Source organism: Macaca nemestrina, chromosome 1, assembly GCF_043159975.1.
Source record: "Macaca nemestrina isolate mMacNem1 chromosome 1, mMacNem.hap1, whole genome shotgun sequence".
Taxonomy (NCBI): Eukaryota; Metazoa; Chordata; class Mammalia; order Primates; family Cercopithecidae; genus Macaca; species Macaca nemestrina.
Window position 1 is genome coordinate 147,598,048 of NC_092125.1, and position 22,726 is coordinate 147,620,773.

General features: G+C 36.7%; 1 protein-coding gene and 1 long non-coding RNA gene across 22 annotated transcripts in view; one reads left to right on the top strand and one right to left on the bottom strand.

The window, feature by feature from the left end:
• The window catches only part of LOC105482774 (collagen type XXIV alpha 1 chain), a 421,145-nt gene that overhangs the window by 143,344 nt on the left and 255,075 nt on the right, over positions 1-22,726 (top strand). The window lies entirely within an intron of this gene.
• The window catches only part of LOC112426882 (uncharacterized), a 43,235-nt gene continuing 25,537 nt past the window's right edge, over positions 5,029-22,726 (bottom strand). Inside the window, exon 3 of the long non-coding RNA XR_011617789.1 lies at positions 5,029-5,168. This is a non-coding gene — a long non-coding RNA (uncharacterized lncRNA). The remainder of the gene's footprint in view (positions 5,169-22,726) is intronic.

Sequence of the window (22,726 nt, forward strand, 5' to 3'; positions counted from 1 at the left end):
TGATTCTCCTGTCTTTTGGATTAGAACATATTAATTATTCAAAAGGAGGTAGCAATTCATTGTATTATGTCATTTCCACTATTCAATACAGATGGAAGTTATAATGTGAAAGCATAATTCAGTAAAAGTAATTCTATTAGGGGCCAAAATGATGAGACCTACATATGTACTTCTATGATAGCTTTTGTTAATAATTAGGTCATAAAAGGTTTAAGATATCTGAAAATTACAGAATTTGGGGGTTAACATCTTCTGAATGAGAATTGAGGAGTTAGTCTGAGTACCTTGAGCAAATTACTTCAACTCCCTGGGCCTTTCCTCATCTGTAAAACAGAAATATTAATAGTACCAACCTCATAAAGTTGTTTTATTACACACATTAATTCATGTAAAACACTTCAGCATGTAGTTAATAGGAAACATTCAGTATGTATTAGCTGCCACCACCACTACCACCACCACCATAATTGAAGACAGCACACATTGTATAGACCCAAGGCAGAAAAGCCTGGCCAGTTCAAGATCAGAAAGAATGCCAGTGTAACTGGAGTGAGCAGAATGAATGAAGAAGAAAGTGGTATACAACGAAGTTGGAAAAGTAGACAGGGGATATATCATGTATGCCCTTGTAGAGGAGAGTGAGAAGTTTGGATTTGGTTCCAAGTGCAGCAGGAAGCCATGAGAGGCTTTAAATAGGGCAGTGGCATGATCTGATCTGATTTATGCTTTTCAAAGGTTACTCTGGCTGCTGAGTGAACGTAAGACTGTGGGGAGAAACAGTGCTGAAAGTAGGGACATGATTTTTTCTTTTTATTTATTTATTTATTTATTTATTTATTTATTTATTTATTTGAGATAGAGTCTCACTCTGTCGCCCAGGCTGGAGTGCAGTGGTGCAATCTCGGCTTACTGCAACCTCTGCCTCCCGGGTTCAAGCGATTCTTCTCCCTCAGTCTCCCAAGTAGCTGGGACTACAGGCGCATGCCACCACACCAGGCTTATTTTTTTGTATTTTTAGTTGAGATGGGGTTTCACTGTGTTAGCCAGGAGAGTCTTGATCTCCTGACCTCGTGATCCACCCGCCTTGGCCTCCCAAAGTGCTGAGATTACAGGGGTGAGCCACCACGCCCGGCCAGTAGGGTGATGATTTAAGGAGATTATTTTACTTATCTAGGCAGATAACTTATTTTAATGAATAGTAATTTTAGTTTTTGATAATAAAACCATGCCAGCTATAGAAAATGATTTTTGATTTTTCAACCTTACCTGGGCATTACTATCAATTTTTTTAAGGCTGGGCATGGTGGCTTATGCTTGTAATCCCAGCACTTTGGGTGGCTACAATGAGAAGATTGCTTGAGCCTAGAAGTTCAAGACCAGCCTGGGGCAACATAGTGATGCTTTGTCTCTATTAAAAAGAAAAAAACATACTCAGATTCCCAGGGCCAATCTCAAAAATGTGGAATCAGCATCATTGGGGGTTGCTCCACAGCTGATTAAGAGCAATAATAAAGAACCACATCTTATTTTTCTGTTCTTTATGGCAGCAGAACCTTTATCCGACAGAGTGAGAGTGTTTTCCACCCAGTAAGGTATAAGATCACCAAAGAAGTCAGAACATTCTCCTTGTTCTCTGCTTGGAAATTATCATCTCATTCTGTTTTAGCAACCTGGGAAAATTATTACTACCATTTACTGCAGCATAGCATGACACAGAGATAGCATTCTATAAATGTTTTTAAAAATAAAGTGATAAAAGAAAGACACTAATAGGCTTTGCTATGGATTTTTTTCCATTAACATTTAATTTGCACAGGAGCTGGAGCAGAGGAGAACTGGATTGCCTTTGCAGTACAGGGTGAATGTGATTCAAAAGCACAAGTTTTATAGTACCAAGAGCGTATGAAGCAGCCTGAGATAAGAGTAGAAGGGTAGATAACTTAGAAGGTAGTCTCACAGACAGAGAAAAATAATCCAAGTTAGCCCAGTGAACTAATTATACATGTTGACAACATTTTACAGTCATTAAATATCTTGCAATTGTATTTATTAATCATTATTTTTCCACAGACTAATTAGGTTAAATTCTATAAGGCTAAAATCAGGGGCTAAGCCTTCCTCAATAACCGCCGCCACCATTACCACTTTAGAGTAGTGTAATCTTAGTGGTTAAGCTGAGTTTATTCATGAGTAACTAAAAGGTACAGAAAAATAATTCATACGTTTTTCTTTGAAACCGTGTGAGGAAACTCATATTAGAAGTATACTTTTATTAAACAGTAATTTTAACTGTGTATTTTCTTCCAGAAAAATTAGAGAAATTGTTCTATAAGGCAAAGCTATATAGGACAAAGTTAGATAAATGTACTACCCTCCTTACTTTTCTGCCCGGTCCTCATCCTCTTATCCTTTTTCAGTGTTCTCACCTACCCCTGAGGTATCCAATCTCAGTAGTTTCTGTGTATCTTTCTTGTGTGTCATGTATGTGTGTATGTTTTGCTTGTTTAAGGGGCAGATGTATGTGTATTTTATTATACTTTTTTATTACATAAAAGTTACATAGTATAGATACTTTTTTGCACTCTGCTTTTTTTACTTAAAAATATATCCTGGAAAACACAGCATATCAGTTCATGGAGCTCTTCTTTATGTAATTTTGTAGCTTCGTAGTACTTCATTGTGTGGATGTATCAGTTTATTCAGTCATTCTCCTACATATGGAAATGTAGTTTGTTTCCAGCATTTTGCAATTATAAACACTCCTGCAATGAATAAACTTGTGCTTATGTATTTCTGTATGGTTGGAGGTGCATCTTCATGGTGAATTGCTAGAATTGGATTGCTAGGTCAAAATAAGATATTGTTAGATATTGCCAAATTCTTCTCCGAAAGAATTTCATTCCTATCAATATTTCTGTAATTATGACATTTCTCTCACTATGAATGACACTGAAAATCTTTTTATGTTTGAGGACTGTTTTATAATCTTTCCTGCGAAATGTCTGTTTATGTATTTTGCACATTTTTCTACTAGGTATTTGGTCATTTTACTCTAATGTTTAAAATTATTTGTGTATTAGAGAAATTAGCCCTTTACCTGTGATAACTATTGCAAGTAATTTTTTCCCAGTTTGTCACTTGTCTTTTGACTTTATTTGTAGAGTTTTTTGACAGGAAACAGCTTTACATTTTTAAATAGGCAAATTTGTCAATCTTTTAAGGAATTTGGATTTTGAGTCATCATTAGAGAACCTTTTCCTATATCCAGGTTTTAAAGAAATCACCTATGTTTTCTTCTGATTCTTGACTAGTTTCCTTTTTGTATTTAGGTCTCTGATACATTAAAAGTTTTGTGTGTGTCTGTGTGTGTCTGTTGTGATTTATATATTTCATTTCACATTTTTCTAAATGGCTAATCAGTTTTCCCAGAATCATTCATTAAACAGTCTATCTTTGCTTCAGTATCATAGTTTATTTTAAATTATGCTACCTATATCATACACAGTCACATACAGCATGCATCGTTTCCGTCATTGATGGGCCTCATATAAAACCCTAGTCCCATAAGATTATAACAGAACTGAAAAATTTGTATCACCTGGTGATGTCATATAAAGCCTTTGTAACATCATTACTCACATGTTTTGTAGTGATGCTGTTGTAAACAAACCTACTGTGTTGTCAGTCATATAAAAGTGTACAGTAATGCCCTGGGCCTTCACATTCACTCACTACTGACTTACTACTTCACCCAGAGCAACTTCTGATCCTGCTGGCCCCATTCATGGTAGGTGCCCTACATAGGTGTACCATTTTTTATCTTTTATACTACATTTTTACTGTTCCATTTATATGTTTATATAGATTTGGATACACAAATACCATTGTGTTACAATTACCTACAGTATTTAGTACAGTAACATACTGTACAGGTTTATCGCCTAGAAGCAATCGGCTATACCATATCGCTTAGGTGTGTAGTAGACTATCCTATCTAGGTCTGTGGAAGTGTACTCTATGATGCTCACACAATGACAAAATTGCCTGACAAAGTATTTCTCAGAACAAATACCCATCATTAACTGATACATGACTGTACTAAATTTCTACTTCTTGGATCTATGTCTTACTTTATGTTCTCTTCCATCTGAGTGGCTGTCTGTTCATGCACAAGTACCACCTTGTTTTAATGACAGAAACTTTATGGTGTGTTGAGATGTCTGGAAAGGTTTTAAGTCCTCTGAGCTTTTTTCAGTGTTTTCCTGGCTATACTTGCATTCTTGTTTTTCCATATAAACCTTAACATCAATTTATCTAGGTTCATTAAAAAATATTGTTAGTATGTTTATTGGCTTCAACTTACACTTACAAATTAATGGAGTGCTGGGATCTTTATGATATTGACTCAGTCTTTTCGAGAACAGCAGTTGTCTTTCATTTGTTCAGATCCATTTTTATGTTTTTCAGGAGTGTTTTAAAACATTCCTTAGGTTTTGCACATTTTTTGTTAAATTTTTTCTTCAGCATTTTATATTTTTTGTTGTTATAGTAAAACGGATTTTCTCTGCCATTATATTCTCGAATACATTTTTGTTTATGTGTCCAAAGACTATTGATTTTTCAATGTTAATTTTATATCCTGTTACCTTAATGGTTTCTTTTTTTTTTTTTTAGTTAGTTTTACTATTGATTTTCCAGAGTTTTCTAGACATGCTCTCATGTAATTTTAAAATAGAGATCATTTTAGTTCTTCTTTCCCACTTCTTAAACCTCTAAGTTAATTCTCATGGTTAATTGTGTTGTAATACCCGAGTACAATGTTAAAGAAGTAGTGAACATCCTTGATCTGTTCCTGATATTAGTGGAAACATAATAGTGATTTCTCATAAAGCAAATGCCGGCATGAAGAATAAAATATTCATATTTTATTACATTAAAGAGATAGGCTGGGGATTGCTTGAGCCCAGGAGTTCAAGACTGGCCTGGGCAGCATGGCAAAACACTGTCTCTACAAAAAAGACACAAAAATTAGCCTGGTATGGTGGTGTGTACTTACAGTCCCAGCTCCTCAGGAGGCTGAGGTGGGAGGAACACTTGAGCCCAGGAAGCAGATGTTTTGGTGAAGTTTTTGTACCACTGCACTCCAGCCTGGGCAACACAGCAAGACCCTGAAAAAAAAAGAAAGAATAAAAAAAGAAATATCCATTAATTTATATTTTCTTGAATGTTTTAAATCACGAATGATTATTATATTTTGTCAAATATATATACTTGGTTAAAGGTTTTATATTTCCTACATGTATTGAGATAATTATGGATTTTTTCTGTTTGGATTTATGCGTATGGTATATTAATGGATTTTTTTTTATTGACCCAACTTGCATTCTTGAAATATATTCTACTTGATTGTGGTGATCCTATTATCCTCTACAAGAGTGGTACATTTGTTACAGTTAATGAACCTACATTGACACATCATAACTATCTCCCAAGGTTCATAGTTTACATTAGTATTAGTGTTCACTCTTGATGTTGTGCTTTCTATGGGTTTGGAAAAATATGTAGTGATCTACCACTATATTATTATACAGAGTATTTTCACTGCCCTAAAAATCCTTTCTGCTCTGCCTAGTCATCCCTTCTCTCCCCTGCCCCCAGCAACCTATGGGCACTGATCTTTTTACTGTCGTCATAATTTTATCTTTTCCAGAATGTCAGGCAGTTGGAATCGTACAGTATGTAGTCTTTTTAGATTGACTTCTTTTACTTATTAATATGCAATTAAGATTCCTCCATGTTTTTTCATGGCTTCATAGCTCATTTCTTTTTAGCACTGAATAATATTCTATTGTCTGGATATACCACAGTTTATCCATTCACCTACTAAAGGACATCTTAGTTGCTTCCAGGTTTTGGCAGTTGTGAAGCTGCTGTAAATAGTCATGAGCAGGGTTTTGTGTGTGCATAAATTTTCAACTCCTTTGGGTAGAATTAAGGAGTGTGGCTTCTGGATCACACAGTGAAAGTATGTTTCGTTTTGTAATAGACTCCCTATCTTCCAAACTGGCTGTGCCGTTTTGCATTCCAACCGGCAGTGAATAAGAGTTCCTTTTGCTCCACATCCTCACCAGCATTTCGTGTCAGTGTTCTGGACTTCGGCCATTTTAGTGAGTGTGCAGTGGCACCACATTGGGTTTTGTTGTTGATGGTGGTGGGTTTGTTTGTTTGTTTGCTTGTTTTGAGACAGAGTTTCACTATGTCACTCAGGCTGGAGTTCAGTAGAGTGACCATGGCTCACTGTAGCCTCAACCTTCTGGGCTCAAGTGATCCTCCCACCTCAGCTGCCTGAGTAGGGAGGATCACAGCCATGCACCAAGGCACCCAGCTTTTTTTATTATTATTATTATTATTATTATTATTATTATTATTATTATTATTATTTGTAGAGACAAGGTCTCACTGTGTTGCCCAGGCTGGTCTCAAACTCCTGGACTCAAGCAATCATCACACCTTGGCCTCCCAAAGTGCTGCGATTAAAGGCATGAGCCACCGGAACCAGCCCCCATTGTTGTTTTAATTTGCAGTTCCCTAATGACATATAATTTGGAGCGTCTGTTCATATGCTTATTTGCCATCTGTATATCTTCCTTGGTGAGGTATTTGTTAAGGTCTTTGGCCTTTTAAAAATTTTTTTTTTTAATTGTTGAGTTTTAAGAGTTCTTTGTATATTTGGGGTAACAGTTCTGTATCAGATGTGCCTTTTGCAAATATTTTCTTCCAGTCTGTGGTTTGTCTTCTTATTCTCTTGACATTGTTTTCTGCAGGGCAGAAGTTTTAAATTTTAATGAAGTTCAGTATGGATTGTGTCTTTGGTGGTGTTTCTAAAAAGTAATTGCCATACCCAAGGTCATCCAGATTTTCTCCTGTATTATCTGCTAGGATTTTATAATATTGCTTTTTACATTAGGTCTATGATCTATTTTGAGTTAATTTTTGTGACAGATGTAAGATCTGTGTCTAAATTCATTTTTGTTTTGCATGTAGATGTCCAGTTATTTCAGCACCATTTGTTGAAAAGACTATCTTTGCTCCATTGTATTGCCTTTGCTCCTTTGTCAAAGATCAGTTGACTGTATTTATGTGGGTCTGTTTCTGAGTTCTCTATTCTGTTCCACTCATCTACTTATCTATTGTTTCTTCACTACCATACTGTCTTGAATATTGTAGCTTTATAGTAAGTGTTGAGGTCTAGTAGTATCAGTCCTCCAACTCTGTCCTTCTCTTTCAAGTTGGGTTGGCTATTTTAGGTCTTTTGCCTCTCCGTATAAAGTTTAGAATCTGTTTGTCAGTATCCACAAATAACTTATGGGATTTTGTTTGGTATTGCATTGAATCTGTAGATCACGTTGGGTATAATTTACTTAATTCTTTTTTATTTCTTTTATCATAATTTTATAATTTTCCCCATATAAGTTTTGTACTTATTTTCTTAGGTTCATACCTAAATGTTTCATTTTTTGGTGCTGTATTGTGTTTTTAATTTCAAATTTCATTTGTTTGTTGTTGGTATATAAGAAGCCAATTAACTTTTATTAACCTTGTATCCTACAACCTTGCTATAATTGCTTATTCATTCCAGGAGGATTTTGTTCATTTTTTTCTGATTTTCTACATAGCCAATCATGTCATCTGTGACAAAGGCAGCTTTATATTTTCCTTCTCCATCTGTATAGTTTTTATTTCTTTTTCTGGTCATATTGCATTATCTAGGACTTCCAGTATAATGCTGACAAGGGGTCATAAGAGGGGATATTCTTGCTTTGCTCCTTTTCTAATTTCTTTTTATTCTTTTATTTTTATTCACAAAATTTTTAAGGTCTGTTATTTTTTTCTCTCATCATTACTTTAAATGTATTCAATAGACTTCCATATGGAGTATGTTTTATTAAAATTACTTTTTGATATTTTGTAATTTCAATTTGTATATGCCTTCTCACCCAATAATTATTTAAATAGGCAATTTTAAAATTTTCAAGTGGGAGAGCTTTTTCAGTTCTGATTTTGTTAATAATTTCTGGTTTCATTGCATGGTGATCAGAGACTTTTTTTACTTTATAGAACTTACTGACCTTTTTCTTTTTTACCTAGTATATGTTCACTTGTTGTGAATGTTCAATATCTTCTTGACAAGATGGTGTATTCTTATTATCAGGTGCAAAGTTTGGTATATAGTGATTTGCCCTTCCTCATTGATTATGTTGTTTAGATTTGCTGTATCTTTGCTTATTTTTGTTTTACATGATCTGTCTGTGTTAGTAGGATGGACTGTGGCCTCTCGCAATCCAGTTGCTCTCAGATCCACAACTGGTACTTTTCTCACTCTTTCACTATCCACTTTACATTCCCTTCACCCTCAGCTATCACCTCAGCAGATCTTGGTAGCTTATCTGGTAGTATAACCTAAACCTTCATTGCTGAAGAGCATGTATGTTTGACAGGAATACAAGAAGGTGCCCAGTGTACCACCTGAGTTTCACATGTATTCCTTCCTGCCTTTATTGTATAAAAGCAGTCTTGCTTCCTTTTGTTTATCAGGGTCAATTAGTCATGCCAGTGTGGTGACTTCTCTTTTTATTTGTTCAGACCTGGTCACAAAAAGTCCAAAGTGCTCTGGTAGCTGCCATAACTTTTAGTTTAGTAAGACCTTTGTTGTATCTCCTGTCAAGAGAGAACCCCCACATTGGGTAACAAGATCTTCAACCCTATAGAGTTCAGCGTGTGATAAAGGAGCACAGAATACAGTGTGTCATTGGGAGTGATGGTAAATAGGACCATACCTGCTTCCACCCCTCGGTCTTTAGACCCAAATGTTCATCCTATTTGGGACAAAACTCCATATGGGGTCAGTGATTAAATAAATCCACTGTGTCCTAAAAGGTAGTACACCATTTTTCACATTATTTTCTTTTAACTGGCATATCAGTTATAACTTTAGAAGGAAGTTCCAATGTTACATGAGGCTGGATGCCTCTAGACTGGGCAGGATAAAAACTAATGGATTATATCATGGGCCTACTCCTTGCACCTCCTTCAATGTAAAGAGGGTCTCCATTTTTGGATGCTGTGTTCTGTGAGGTTTCCTGTTTGTGGATCAGGCATTCTGTAAGTCTCTAGATAGTGGCGCTAGTAGAACTTTAGAAACAAGAAAGGCAAACTCTTACCCAAAATAGATATCTATCTCTGTGAGGATGAACTGTTGATACTTCCAGGTTGGAAGGGGCCCAAGGTAAGACATTTGCCACAGAGTAGCTAGTTGTCTTCTTTGAGGAATGGTGCCATAATGGGGACGTTGTTGGTCTTTTTGCTGACAAATGGGACTTTCAGAGTCAGCAGAAGCTGGAACATCCTTGGTAAGTGATAGTACATGCTGTTGGGCTCATACATAACTTTTGTCTCTGCTACCATGTCTTCTCCATTCATGTGACACTCATGCCAGTCTGGGAGTGACCAAAGATGAAGGCTGCCTAATGTCAACTGGCCAAGTCATTTTGTCTACTTGGTTTTTTATAAACTCCTTCATGGTATATGCTTCCTGGTGGGCATTAATGTGTGCGATAGAACTCTTCATACTCTTTCCCTAATCCCATGTGTCTATTCATGTGACTGTATCTCAAATCTCTCTCTTCCTCTATTTTTTCTCCTCCCAGGCCCCTGACCAGATAGCCATGCCATTGATTACTGCCCAAGAATCTATATATCCTCACTTCAGGTCACTTCTCTTGACACACAGATGATGAGCTGGTACACTGCTCACAGATCTACTCATTAGGATGACTTTTTTCTTCTCTGTTATTATTCAGGTACTCATAAGTGTACCTTTTTTGCTGTTGCTATCCATTTTCAACTAGAACTGCTTGTCCAGCTGACCCAACCATAAACCAAGCTCCTCCAGCTAGTCATATGGGAGCTATTTTCTCACCCTAACACATATTCCTTTAGTTATAAGCCGGGAGAAGGGAACTGCAGTGAGTGTGAAGGTGACATTGGGGTTTGGGCTACCTATTAATGCAGCTTACTTGTTCCCCCTGGTCCCACTTGGGTTCAATCCTGTATATAACATTTCTCCTGTATAATGGACTGCTGCTAGTGCCCATCTGAATTTATGTCTTGGCAGCCTAACAGAACCCAGGATATAATGGCAAGTTCTAAGTGTGTGGTTACTTGATGTCCCATAGTCAAGTGTCCTTCCTTTACTAGGTTCCAGTAACACCAAAAACTGTTTCTCAAAAAGCATATTATTTTCTGCTTCAGATGAAATGGCCTTACTCCAGAATTCCAGAGGCAGCATTTATTTCTCTCACTGCAAACTGCCATAGGCTTCATACTGCATCTTGTCCCACTGTAATACCTCCAATACTAGAGGGTCTTCTTGACTAAATGTACAAGTGGCAGGACTGATTGTACCATGTCCTAGATTTATGATGTTGCCCTTTCCTGTTTTGGGTGCCGCTCAAAGCTAGCAGCCTTCAATGTCACCTGGTATCTAGGTATAGAATAGTTTGCTCCCTGGACCCCAAAAGGCGTGCCTTTCCTTTTTTTTTTTTTTTTTTTTTTTTGTGTGTGTGTGTGTGTGGTGGAGTATGTAAGACTCTCAACTTGCTCTTGCCTTAAAGGGGCTATTCAAGTATATCCCTAACCACTGGGATCCTAAATCTTCAGAGAATTGGCCAGCTTATGAATCTTTGAAGGGTGTATATCCTACCATCTTGAGTGCATGTGTCTTGCCAAATTCTCTATTGTACTAGCCATCTCTTGCTATTCTTGTTCAATCAGCATGACATCATGTATGTAGTGGATTGGGGTGATGTTCTGTGGCATTTGCTGAAGGTTCAGATCTCTTCGGACTGAACCTGTATCATATGACAGAGGCAGGAGAACACAGGAAAACTGTAAGTGGCTATTGTCCATCCTACATGAATGCAAACTAGTTTTTTATTATCTTTTTTAATTTTAAAGGAAAAAAGTACATTTGCTTAATTGGTGACTATATACCATTTATGGGAAGACTTAGTAATCTTCTCTAGCGATGATACTACATCTGACAAAGCAGCTGTAACTGGGGCTGTGGTAGTCTCCAGTCACCCTTCAGAATCTATCTGATCTCTGCAGGAGCCCGCCTGGTGAATTCAGCAATGCTGTGATAGGGACCACCACTGCTACATCTTTTAGGTTTTTAATGGTGGCACTAATCTATGACATCCCCCTACACACAATGTGACTGACAGTCATAGAGATGTGATTGGCTGATCATCAGAACCCAAAGATCTACCTATGGGAATATCTCTGCCTTTTATGCTCTTCTTTAGACTATCCAATTCTTACTATTCATTTTCAACAGATCTTTCTCGGATGTCTATTATATATGTCAATCACTAAGAAAAAAAAGTGCTGAGGTGAATAAGATTAGGTCCTGACTTCGGGAGCTTATAGTCAAGAAGTCAATATTCAATTCTTGTACCATGTCAAAGCCTCTACTGTCCCTGTCTGTCCTTTTTCCCAGGCATCAGGTTTGATTAGGTTTGATAAAATTAAAAATTAAAAATCAGGTCATCCCTTGAAAGTCTAGAATCAGTGCAGTCCTCAGAGAAAGTTGGAAAATAGTTGAAGAATTTTATTTTTTCCTGAGGCTCTTAGTCTCTCCTTTATGTGTGTGTGTGTGTGTGTGTGTGTGTGTGTGTATTTACCCCCTTGGGCATGAGTTCTTTTCCATCTCAAACAATCGGTGTGCTCTTTTTTTCCCCTAAAATTTGCCCTTCCCATCAAAGCCTGTTTTCATGGAAAGACCTGATGAATATATTTCACTCCCAGCAGTAAATGATTATGAGCTAACAGCAATGTATTCCTATTTTAAGAATATTTGCATTTTAGCAATGAACAGAAACCTGAAACTAATGCAAAATGTCATTAATCAAAGAATTTAGGGTGTCATTTAGTGAGCAGGGAAAAACTTATGGATGACTAGAAACTTTTATACCTCTCAACTTAATCATACCATGCAAACGGTCATCTACTCAACTAAAAAGGCAGGACAGGACTGACCACCATTTCTTGCTAGTGACTTTTGGTTAGGAAACTCAAATCTTCATAAGAGTTGGTGAAAGCAAAGTACTCTGAAGTTTTTGTTGTAAATGCTATTTGCCATTGGCGTTGAAGAGAACTGTTCATCATTAAAGACCAGCTGAGCAAATGTGATTTCAAACCACTTCAAAGCTTTTTTTCTCTTCGTAATGTTTTACTTATTCTAGGCAATGTGACAGTGATGATACTTGCATATGCTGTAACAATGAAGTGAAAAGATCTGTGCATTTAGCTTTTCACAGAATTGTAAATATTAGAGGTGTTCCAAGATAAAACATCACTTGCCTTAATACATAAGATTTATTTTTTCCATACTTTTTTTCCTGCTTTTAATAAAAACATATGGAAAATGCTCTACAGGAATCCTTTCTATTTCTTTAATCATAGTAGTATCAGTTTTGAGCACTAACCCCAAGTGTCCTGTCAGTTCTGGCAGCAGAGCACCTTCTTATATGGTAGCAGGATGGTTAGAATGTTTGTTGATTCAGCTGTTAAGCCCCCTGGGCTACAGAGATTGCCAAATATTTGAATTTTGGATGATGTACTTGGTATATGGGGCCAGTTGTTTATGACAAAAATGAATCAAGACCACTAATCACAGCAGTGCCAGAAGTGGCCAAGCAGTGGGTCCTCTTTTTCCATCAGGGTGGTCTTCATTAGAGACAAAGACTAAAGTGAGTTTCAAAACTCTGGCTATATCAAGTAAAAGCATGCTTTTAAACTTCATTTTTAGTACTTCAGTGGACTTAACTGGAATAACCTAGACTGTGGCCAGCTATATTAATTGATTAGAATGTAATGGATTCCCTTCACCCAAATGATTTACTTCTTTGATATCTTTTATGACTTGGATTTGGATGATAAATTTCATGTTTTTAATTGTCGCTTAAGTCATGCTGAAAGAGTACATGTGATTAAGTCAGTCAATTTAAAAAGTATTAGGTTTCTACTATGTGCAAATATGTGCCTAGTAATCACTGTAAGATATATTAAAAATAAAATGTAATTGATAATTTAGGAAGATTTAGTCTAGTTGGGAAGAACAAAATCTATATGTAAACTGTTACGTAATGGTGAAGGTATCATATGAGAATTAAGGAGTTGTTATAGTTCAGTGTTAGTAGAGATAGATTTACATAAAATGAAAGGATAGAGAAGGGTTCATAGAAAAGATGGAAGGGTTTATAGAAACGACAGACCTTGAATTAGATTGTTTATTAATAAATCGCAGGAACAGGGCAGGGCATTCCAAGCACAGTGAACCACATAAGCAGAGCCAAGAGACCTAGGGTATATGCATAGTGGATTTACGGGAGTAGGTGACACTGGCTGGCTGATACAGGTTTTTTATGTGTTGGCACAGAGTGACAAATAAGATTGTAAAAGTAGGTTGGCATCAAATTGTTAAAACCTTTTATTTCAAGCTGTGTCAGAGGCAGCATATTCAGTGGTTAGGTAATCTGGGCTAATGTTGCAATTCTTGTGTTGTGAAAAAATATGAGACCCCTCTCTCATCTCCCAGGTGAACCAGCCAAAGTTCTATTGCATTGCCTGGTTTTTGCTCATACTGGTCACAAATTTTCATCCTTTTATACTCACTGTAGATGGGAGTCTCTGTAACTATTGTCTATAAGGAGATAGAATCTTCTGCCTACTCAGGATGAATCTTTCTTTTTCTTTTCTTTTCTTTTCTATTTTTAAATTTTATTTTACTTTATTTTATTTTATTGAGACAAGGTCCTGTTCTGTTGCCCGCCCAGGCTAGAGTGCAGTGGCGTGATCATGGCCACTGCAGCTGCAACCTCCTAGCCTCAAGCAGTCCTCCCACCTCAACCTCTCAAATAGCTAGAACCACAGGTATGCACTACCACTACCCAGCTAAGTTTTTTAATTTTTATTTTTGTAGAGATGGGTTTTCATTGTGTTACCCAGGATGGTCAAGCTATCCGCCCGTCCACCCACCTCAGCCTCCGGAAGTGCTGGGACTACAGATATGAGCCACTGCCCCCAGCTGGAATCTTAGTACTAGTTGTTACAATGTTGCAAACCTGAAACTGCTCACCAGATTGATGAGGAAGCCTTTCTGCCCAGAAGAGAGTTAGGGACAACTACGGCAACTGTCTTTGAACTTATTTCCCTGTACTTGGTCTGAAGCTGTCTCTCCCAGTACCTCCTCTAAACAGGCAATAAAGTGGAGGACCATTTATTGCTTGTTGACCATGTATTTGGTTGACATATTCATTGCAATTTCCCATGGACTTCTCTCAAATCATGTTAATCATCTGTGAGGCCCTAATACTTCCTCCTCCAGAAAGCTATGTCTCTATCAGTATCCCATCTTCATCACCAAAACTGTCAGAATCTGAGATTTTATTCTGTTTGCAAGCCAACAAGTTAGTCTGACAGTTTCAATGATTCTGGCAAAAGACACAACCTCCTAGAACAATGACAAAAGATAGTTTATTACTCTTGGCAAAAGCACTTTTCAGAGTATCAACATTTTTGCACTGATTCATTGAGACCCACTCCCCATAGGGTGACAAGAAGAGGGCTAGATGATGCTTGCATATGTGGTAGGTTGCATTACATAAGAGGAATCTGAAGTTTAAGGAGACTAAATCTTTTATAATGGGCAGTCAGAAAAGATAATGTATTCCAGAGAGATATTATCTCTGTTATCTTGGACGGTAAGCTTTCCTTCCTGCCCATTGCTTCAGGAAGCAATGCAAAAATCTCTGAAGAGAGTGACTGGAATAATGCGAAGTCAATACCTCATTTGCAGAATGTGTGGAAATGGAAGGGACCAAGAAGAATTATCTTCCAGTGACATGTGAAGTTAAATATTGGAGGTACAAAAATGGGTCAGATACATTCCTTTTCCTGCATGAGCTTACATTCCATTGGAATAGAGAAACATGCCCTTAGTTATAGTACAATATGAATAGTGCTAACTAGCCATATTAACAGAGTTCTGTACAGATATAAAATAATCTGCTGCTGATTCTGACTAAGGTGCATCGTGAAAGTTTTCATAGATCATGTTACATTTGAGTTGGTAACAAGTTACGTGATACAAAAACCAGTGGCATGGAGTACATGGGTGTTTGAGCAGTGACTTGAAGAAATAGTATGGATTTATCAAGTAGAAACAGAGGGCAAGGGCATTCCCTCCAGAGGAAACAGCATTTGTAAAAGCACAGATGTGTGAAGAAGCTAGATGTATGTAAAGAACTGCAAATAGTCCAATGTTTCAGTGAGGCCTTTTTCCATGGAAAGTGGAAGAAACTCAGTTTGAACAGTTTTAAGTAAAAAAAAAAAAAAAAAAAAAAAAAAAAAAAAATCAGAATTGGATAATATAATCAGGAAGTCCAGCAGTGTATGTGTCTAGAGATTTGGCTAGGTACAGGAACTTGATGAATATAACCAAGACACTCTGTAAATCTTATCCTGGCATTTCTCTGTTGGCTACATTCACAGGAACACGTTGTGGAAAAAGTGGTCATTGGCAATTCTAGGCTTCTGTTGCCCTCAGAGTTAGTAATCTAAGCAAAAAGAAAGCACTCTTTTTTTCCTTGTATCTCTAGCAAAAATTGTTAGGAGACTCCAGCCAATCAGGATTTGACCACATAATCATCTTTTTTTCTTTTTCTGTCATGAGGCTGGAGTGCAGTGGCACAATCTCAGCTCACTGCAACCTCTGCCTCCCAGATTCAAGCGATTCTCCTGCCTCAGCCTCCGAGTAGTTGGGACTACTGGCACATGCCACGACACCCAGCTAATTTTTGTATTTTTAGTAGAGATGGGGTTTCACCATGTTGGCCAGGATGATCTCGAACTCCTGACCTCGTGATCTGCCTGCCTTGGCCTCCCAAAGTGCTGGGATTAAAGGTGTGAGCCACCACGCCCGGCCCACATGATCATCTTTCAATCAATTGCAATAGCAATGGAATAGGAATACTGTAATTTGCAAGATTTAGGTCATTTTCCCACTCCTGGAAACTGGGATGGAGAACAGAGTACGTGGACTGAGAAATGGGGAATAATATTTCCCCAAAGAGATTTTTAGCAGATTGAAGAAATGTCTTCTACATTTCACATCTTTAGTGCCCAATATCTACTTATACCCTCTTGCCACTTATACAGTTTTAAACATGCCTTTGCCTAACAGTGCAGGCACCTACACAGCTGAAAAAGCACTGTCGTTTCTCCAAAAGAAGGTACCCCAAGGTACTGGCCAATTATTGCTTACATCTCTAAGGCCAAGTTCTCAGGGTAAGGTGCATTCTTTTCAATGAGGCCTAAATATGTCTACATTTCTACTAACCAGTATAGATAGTAAAGAAAGAAAGAAAACAAGATATCCCATTTGAAGAAAAAGAGAATGTGAAACAACATAGAGTGGCCCTGGACCCGTAGCTGTGTATCTAGAACAAAAGTAGGTAATTGAGACATGCCAGTTCCTCATAACAGTGTAAATCTTTTTTAATCACCTAACTTCCCACTCCATGCTGCAAACATACACACATAGAAAGGGAGAAGATCTTTGAGATAAAGAGTCTCTAGAATATACTTTCTATGAAGCCAAGGAATTTTTTTGTTTGTTTTCTAGTATATGATCAGTGCCAAGAACAGTGCCTGATACATAGTAACTATCTCTTGACTAAGTTAATTTAAACTCTTTTTTGTTTTGGAGATGGAGTCTCCCTCTGTCGTCCAGGCTGGAGTGCAGTGGCACCATCTCAGTTCACTGCAACCTCCGCCCCCAGGGTTCTAGCAGTTCTCCTGCCTTAGCCTCCCGAGTTGCTGGGACTACAGGAACCCACCACCATGCCCGGCTAATTTTTTTGTATTTTTAGCAGAGACAGGGTTTCGCCATGTTGGTCAGGCTGGTCTCAAACTCCTGACCTCAGGTAATCCACCCACCTTGGCCTCCCAAAGTGCTAGGATTACAGGCATGAGCCACCGTGCCTAGCCGAGTTGATATTCTTTACTTAAGATATTTATAAGAATTCTGAGACAGATATATAGATATTGAGTACCTAAAATTATACTTAGCCAAAAATATGCATTAAATAATGGTTATGCTGTTACTTTCAAACAATTCAAAATCTGAGCTCCACTGATTTTTATCTGGGGACAAGTTCAATGAATAATTTCTATTTTCTCTCTAAAGATCTTCAAATTATTACCAACTGTTGCCTACCAAAAAGGAACATCTAAAACACCTAATACCAATTACCTTTTTTAGTTACAGCTTTATAGAGGTACAGTTAACATGTAATAGTTACATGTGGTAAAATGTGATAATTTTTGACATATGTATAAATTGTAAAACCATCACTGTATTCGTCCGTTCTTGCACTGCTATAAAGAAATACCTGAGACTGAGTAATTTATGAAGAAAAGAGGTTTAACTGGCTCACGGTTCTATAGTCTGTACAGGAAACATGGCTGGGGAGGCCCCAGGAGACTTAACAATCATGGTGGAAGGTGAAGGGGAAGCAGACACATCTTACATGGCCAGAGCAGGAGGAAGAGAGAGAGGGAGAGGTGCCACACACTTTTAAACAACCAAATCTTGCAGGCACTCAGTATCATGAGAGCAACACTGAGGGTGAAATCTGACCCCATGATTCAGTCACCTCCCACCAGGCCCCACCTCCAACACTGGGGATTACAATTTGACATGAGATTTGGGCAGGGACACAGACCCAAACCATATCAATTAACAAAATCAGGATAGTGAACACACCCATCAAACCCCCCAATTTTCTTGTTTACATTTGTAATCATTTTCTGCCTCTCCTTTCCCCTTCCTCCTCAGGCTACCATGGGGGGATCTGCTTTTTGTCACTATAGATTATCCAAACCTAAATATCAAATAATGGCCAGAATAGTTGATTTTTGAATTATAACTTAACTATAATTTTATGTGGACTTTAGACTAAAAGTACACTTTCCAGTTGACTTTGTAGTTTCCTTTAAAAGCGATAGTAAAAATACTGTGAACATCTGGGCACAGATCGCTTGTATCTCTAATCTTAGCTACTTGGGAGTCTGAAGCAAGAGTATCACTTGAGGCCAGGAGTTCAAGACCAGCCTGGGCAACAAAATGAGACCACATCTCTAAAAAAAAAGAAAAAAAATTTTTTTTAATTAGCTGAACATGTTGGCGCACATCTGTGATCATGCCACTGTACTCCAGCTTGATTGACAGAGCAAGACTCAATCTCTTTAAAAAAATACTGTAAATACTATCTAAACAAAAGTCTTATTTGGAACACAGAATGTACATTTTGTCATAAGGAATTTTATTGTCATTGTAGTTTTGTGGATTTTCTCTGTTGAGTTTTCAGGATGCTGCACATATGGAATTGATCTGTGCTGTATTTTCTGCTCAAATATATAGAATTACAGAAGGGAAAATATGTGAATAGCAATAATCACTAAATTTCTCAGCAGTATCATGATGGAAAATACCTGGTTTTCATGGCTTTTAGATCTAAAACAGCAAAAGAAAATGAAGGAGAGACAGATACCTAGATGGATTATTTTGCATTTTCAAGAAACTGTATTTTCTGCTTGTGGTTTCCTCAGAAGACAGAATAGTTCCTTCATTTGCAGTTTGCATGCCTCCCAGTGCTAAAGTTTAGTTTCTATAGATTACTGGGAAAGTGAATGTATTACATTTGCCTTTTGAAATTTTTTTTGGCATTAACTTTTGGATAGGTTATTCTCACTTGGTAAAGGCTATTTTAATGTTTTTCTTTTTTATTATTACTTTCCTACCTGGACTCATCATATTACTGACATGACATGTGCTTCCATAAATGTTAGAAAATAAAATCTTGTGACTGTAAGCTGGATCCTTGTCTCAGACCAAATTATCCTCTTACAAAACCTCTCTCCCTCTGGATACATTCTTACTTATTTCAATATGTAAAATTTCAGTCCTGTCTTTAGAAGCTAGGCTGGTTCTTTTTTCAGGATAACTTTGAAACTGCCTAACTGAAGAAGTTATTATTCAAATAGAATTTATTTTTAATTTGGTCATCAATTCAGACCATCAAATGTTTATTGAATGTACTATACATTCACAACACTAGCCAAGGCTTTGCATAACTTTGCCCTCGAGAATTCATAATTTACATGTTGCCTTTATTAATTTTATCTTTTAGCCTTTTTTAATGATTGTTTTTCCAAGGGCTATATTCATCTCTACTTTGTTCAGACTTATAAACTACTCAGAAGATACGTTTAAGCCAAACTGTGCTGTGTTCTTGTATATTTAAAGCACAGTGGATATTAAATCAATAATTGAAATTTTCCATGAGAGTTAAACGGTCCAAGTGTCACTCTTATCTGTAACAACAGGGTATCTTAAAGCTACCTTGCAAAATATCAGAAAAGTTTCAATTTTCCAAAATATATAATTTGTTTTAAAGCTGTTATTATAATTTAACATGTTATTACCTCTAAAACAAGCCAAAATCTGAGCAACACTGATTTTATCTGAAAACTAGTTCAAGTAATTATATATTCTCTCTAAAGATCTTTAAACCCTTAAAAAATGTTGCCTACCACAAAGCATATTATCTAAAATACCCAGTACTAAATACCTTTCTTTTTACAGGCTTTTTGAGGCATAATTGACATATAATAAACTGCCTATATTTAAATTTTACAATTTGATAATTTTTGACATATTTATAACCTGTGAAACCATCACCAAGATCAAGATAATGAACATATCTGTCAAACCCAGTAATTTATTTGTTCACATTATATATAATACCTTATTTTTGTCCCTCTTGTCTTCTCGCTTTCCATGCCACTTCCGATCTGCTTTTTGTCACTCTAAATTAATTGGAATTTTCTAAAGTCTTTATATAAACTGACTTATATAGTGTGTACTCTTTTTTTAATCTGGCTTCTTTCACTTAGCATAAAACATTTGAGATTTGTTTAGGTTGCCACATCCGGGCTGTTCATTTTATGGATATACTGTAATTAGTTTGTGTATAAGTGTATAAGTTTATCCACTTACCATTTTTTAACTTGAGGGACTATATATTTCAATAGAAAACAGAGACTTTAACACTTCTATTGGAAAACTATTAAAGTGCTCAATGTATGTGCACATAATATAATATATTCTATTAGGACACTCTAGCTTCCAAGCTTCTGGCTACTGCCAAATAAGAATGATAATATTTTACTTTTATGATTTCCCAAGAAACTAATGGAATCTGCTAGTGCTTCGGTTCCCAGGTTTTGCTTTAAAAAAAATGCATGTGAATTAGTCTCCAGCCTCTAGTGATTATAGAATAATAAAACTTTGTTTTTACTGGAGAGAATGCTGAGTCACTCTTCTCAGTATAGCAAACAGATGTGAAGGGTCTGAAAACAGAAGACATATTTTCACTTATTATTTTTAAAACTACTTCTTTTTTCTGCTTCTTGGTAAAAATTGGTGGTCAGACTAGTTCTATTAAGAGGCACCAGAAGCCAGACTGCTGTTCCTTTCCTTCACTAAGGTATTATATTTTAAATTGTGATGGGATGACTTAACTGAGGTAGTAAAACACATTGTGAGAGAAAATGTTTGGACTGATTAATGTTTTCTAAATTATTTTAAATTTATAAAAATGAATTAGAGCATCTTTATCAGATTTTTGTTTTTACTTTTCTTCCTGTATCGTTTCATGCTAATGTAGCTTCTAAAAATGAAAAGTATGGACTCTGATGATGTACTTTTTATCTTTCAATCTGTAAGCTTTCTGAAATTTTGCTACTTGGCAAAGATGTCCATGTCATTTGATTACATTTTGAGCACTAAATTCATGTGTTTAAAAAAAAGGTTTCCTTTATTTATATGTTATCATTCAAGTTCAGTTGATAGTTAACTCTGGTTTTAACATTGAAATGTATTATTTAAAAGGCAAGATCTCTACTTGGTAGTAACCTAGGTATGAATTTTTAAAATAATGAAAAGTTTATTTGGCCAAGGTTCCGAACTCTCCTATGTGGGAAGGAAATAAAAATCTTTCTCCTCCTTTTAATAATTTGTGCTTATATATTTGTTAGCTTTTCAATAAGGTTTTAATTTTTAAATATTCAGCTTGTATGACTATACTATGAGATCAGCTGTGTTGACATCTTTTTCTTCTATTATCCTTGACCTTACCACTTTGTCTTTTTAATATTTCTCCACTGATACTTTAATGAAGTCTTAAGGGGCAGAGATTCACACATGTATTCAGCATTGCATGTTTACCCAGAAGTCACCCCAACAATTTTTTTCTTACCATTTTATTGTAAAGTAAAACATAGACACATAAAACTATACAAAACAAATTTAAATCACAAACAATTATAAGACAGACTCTTGTAACTACCACACAGGTCAAGAGTAAAACTGCCATAACTACCGAAGCCATTATGTGCCCCATGAAACCACAAGCCCAGCTCTCCTCCCAAAAGTAAGCAGTCCTCCTTTTTAAAACATAGTTTATCCCAAAAGTATGCATCTTTAAAAACTATAGTTTAGGCTTATTGGTTTTATTTGCTATGTCTTTCACTCTACAAGTTCTCTCTCTATTCCCTGTTTTCCCCCTTAAAATTTAGTTGTCGAAGCTCCCCAATCATTTGATCTGTAGAGTTTCCCACGGTCTGGATTTTGCTTTTATAGTCTCATGGTGTAGTTCTGCTTGTTTCTTGGTCCTGTGTGTTTCCTGCAAATTGGTAGTCACATATAGAGACCTTGTCATATTCAGATTTGTTTTTGGCAAGACAATCAGTGGTATTCTGTTCTTTTTTCAGGAAGCACATAATGTCTGATGATCTCTTTATGTGTGTATGATGTTAGTAATAGTTGATGCTCAGCGCCTAGATCAATTAGATTATTTGTGGCATTGCAAAATGGAGATTTTTTTAATCCTCTTATTTCTTTTTCACTTACTGGCTGGAATACATCCCCTCATCTACTATTTGATTACTAGTGGTACACTAAGGCAGAATAAATGCTTGATTCTTCACCTTTGTTTACCATGTTTCAAGATAATGAGTTAGCCTCCTTTCATCCTTTGAATGTGGACAGTTTTTGTTGTGTCATTATGAACTTATAAATTTAAACATATTTGATGTTTTTCAATCCATTGTAGTTCTTATCCTTGTTGAAGTTCATATAGTCCCATATCTGGCTGAGGGGATCCTCTTCAATCACCTACTAAGTGTTTTTAATATGACTCTAGTTTTGATACCTTGATAGCTTTCTTGCTTTCTGGCATGATATTGCAGGGACCCCCAACACCTGGGCTGTGGACCTGTACTGGTTTGTGGCCTGTTAGGAACTGGGCTGCACAGCAGAAAGTGAGTGGCAGGTGAGCAAGCATCACTGCCTGAGCTTCACCTCCTGTCAGATCGGTGGCAGCATTAGAGTCTCATAGGAGCACAAACCCTGTTACGAACTGCACATGTGAGGGATCTAGGCTGCATGCTCCTTGTGAGAGTCTTAATGCCTGATGATCTGAAGCAGAACAGTTTCATCCTGAAACTATCCTCCACACCCCAATGTTATGGAAAAACT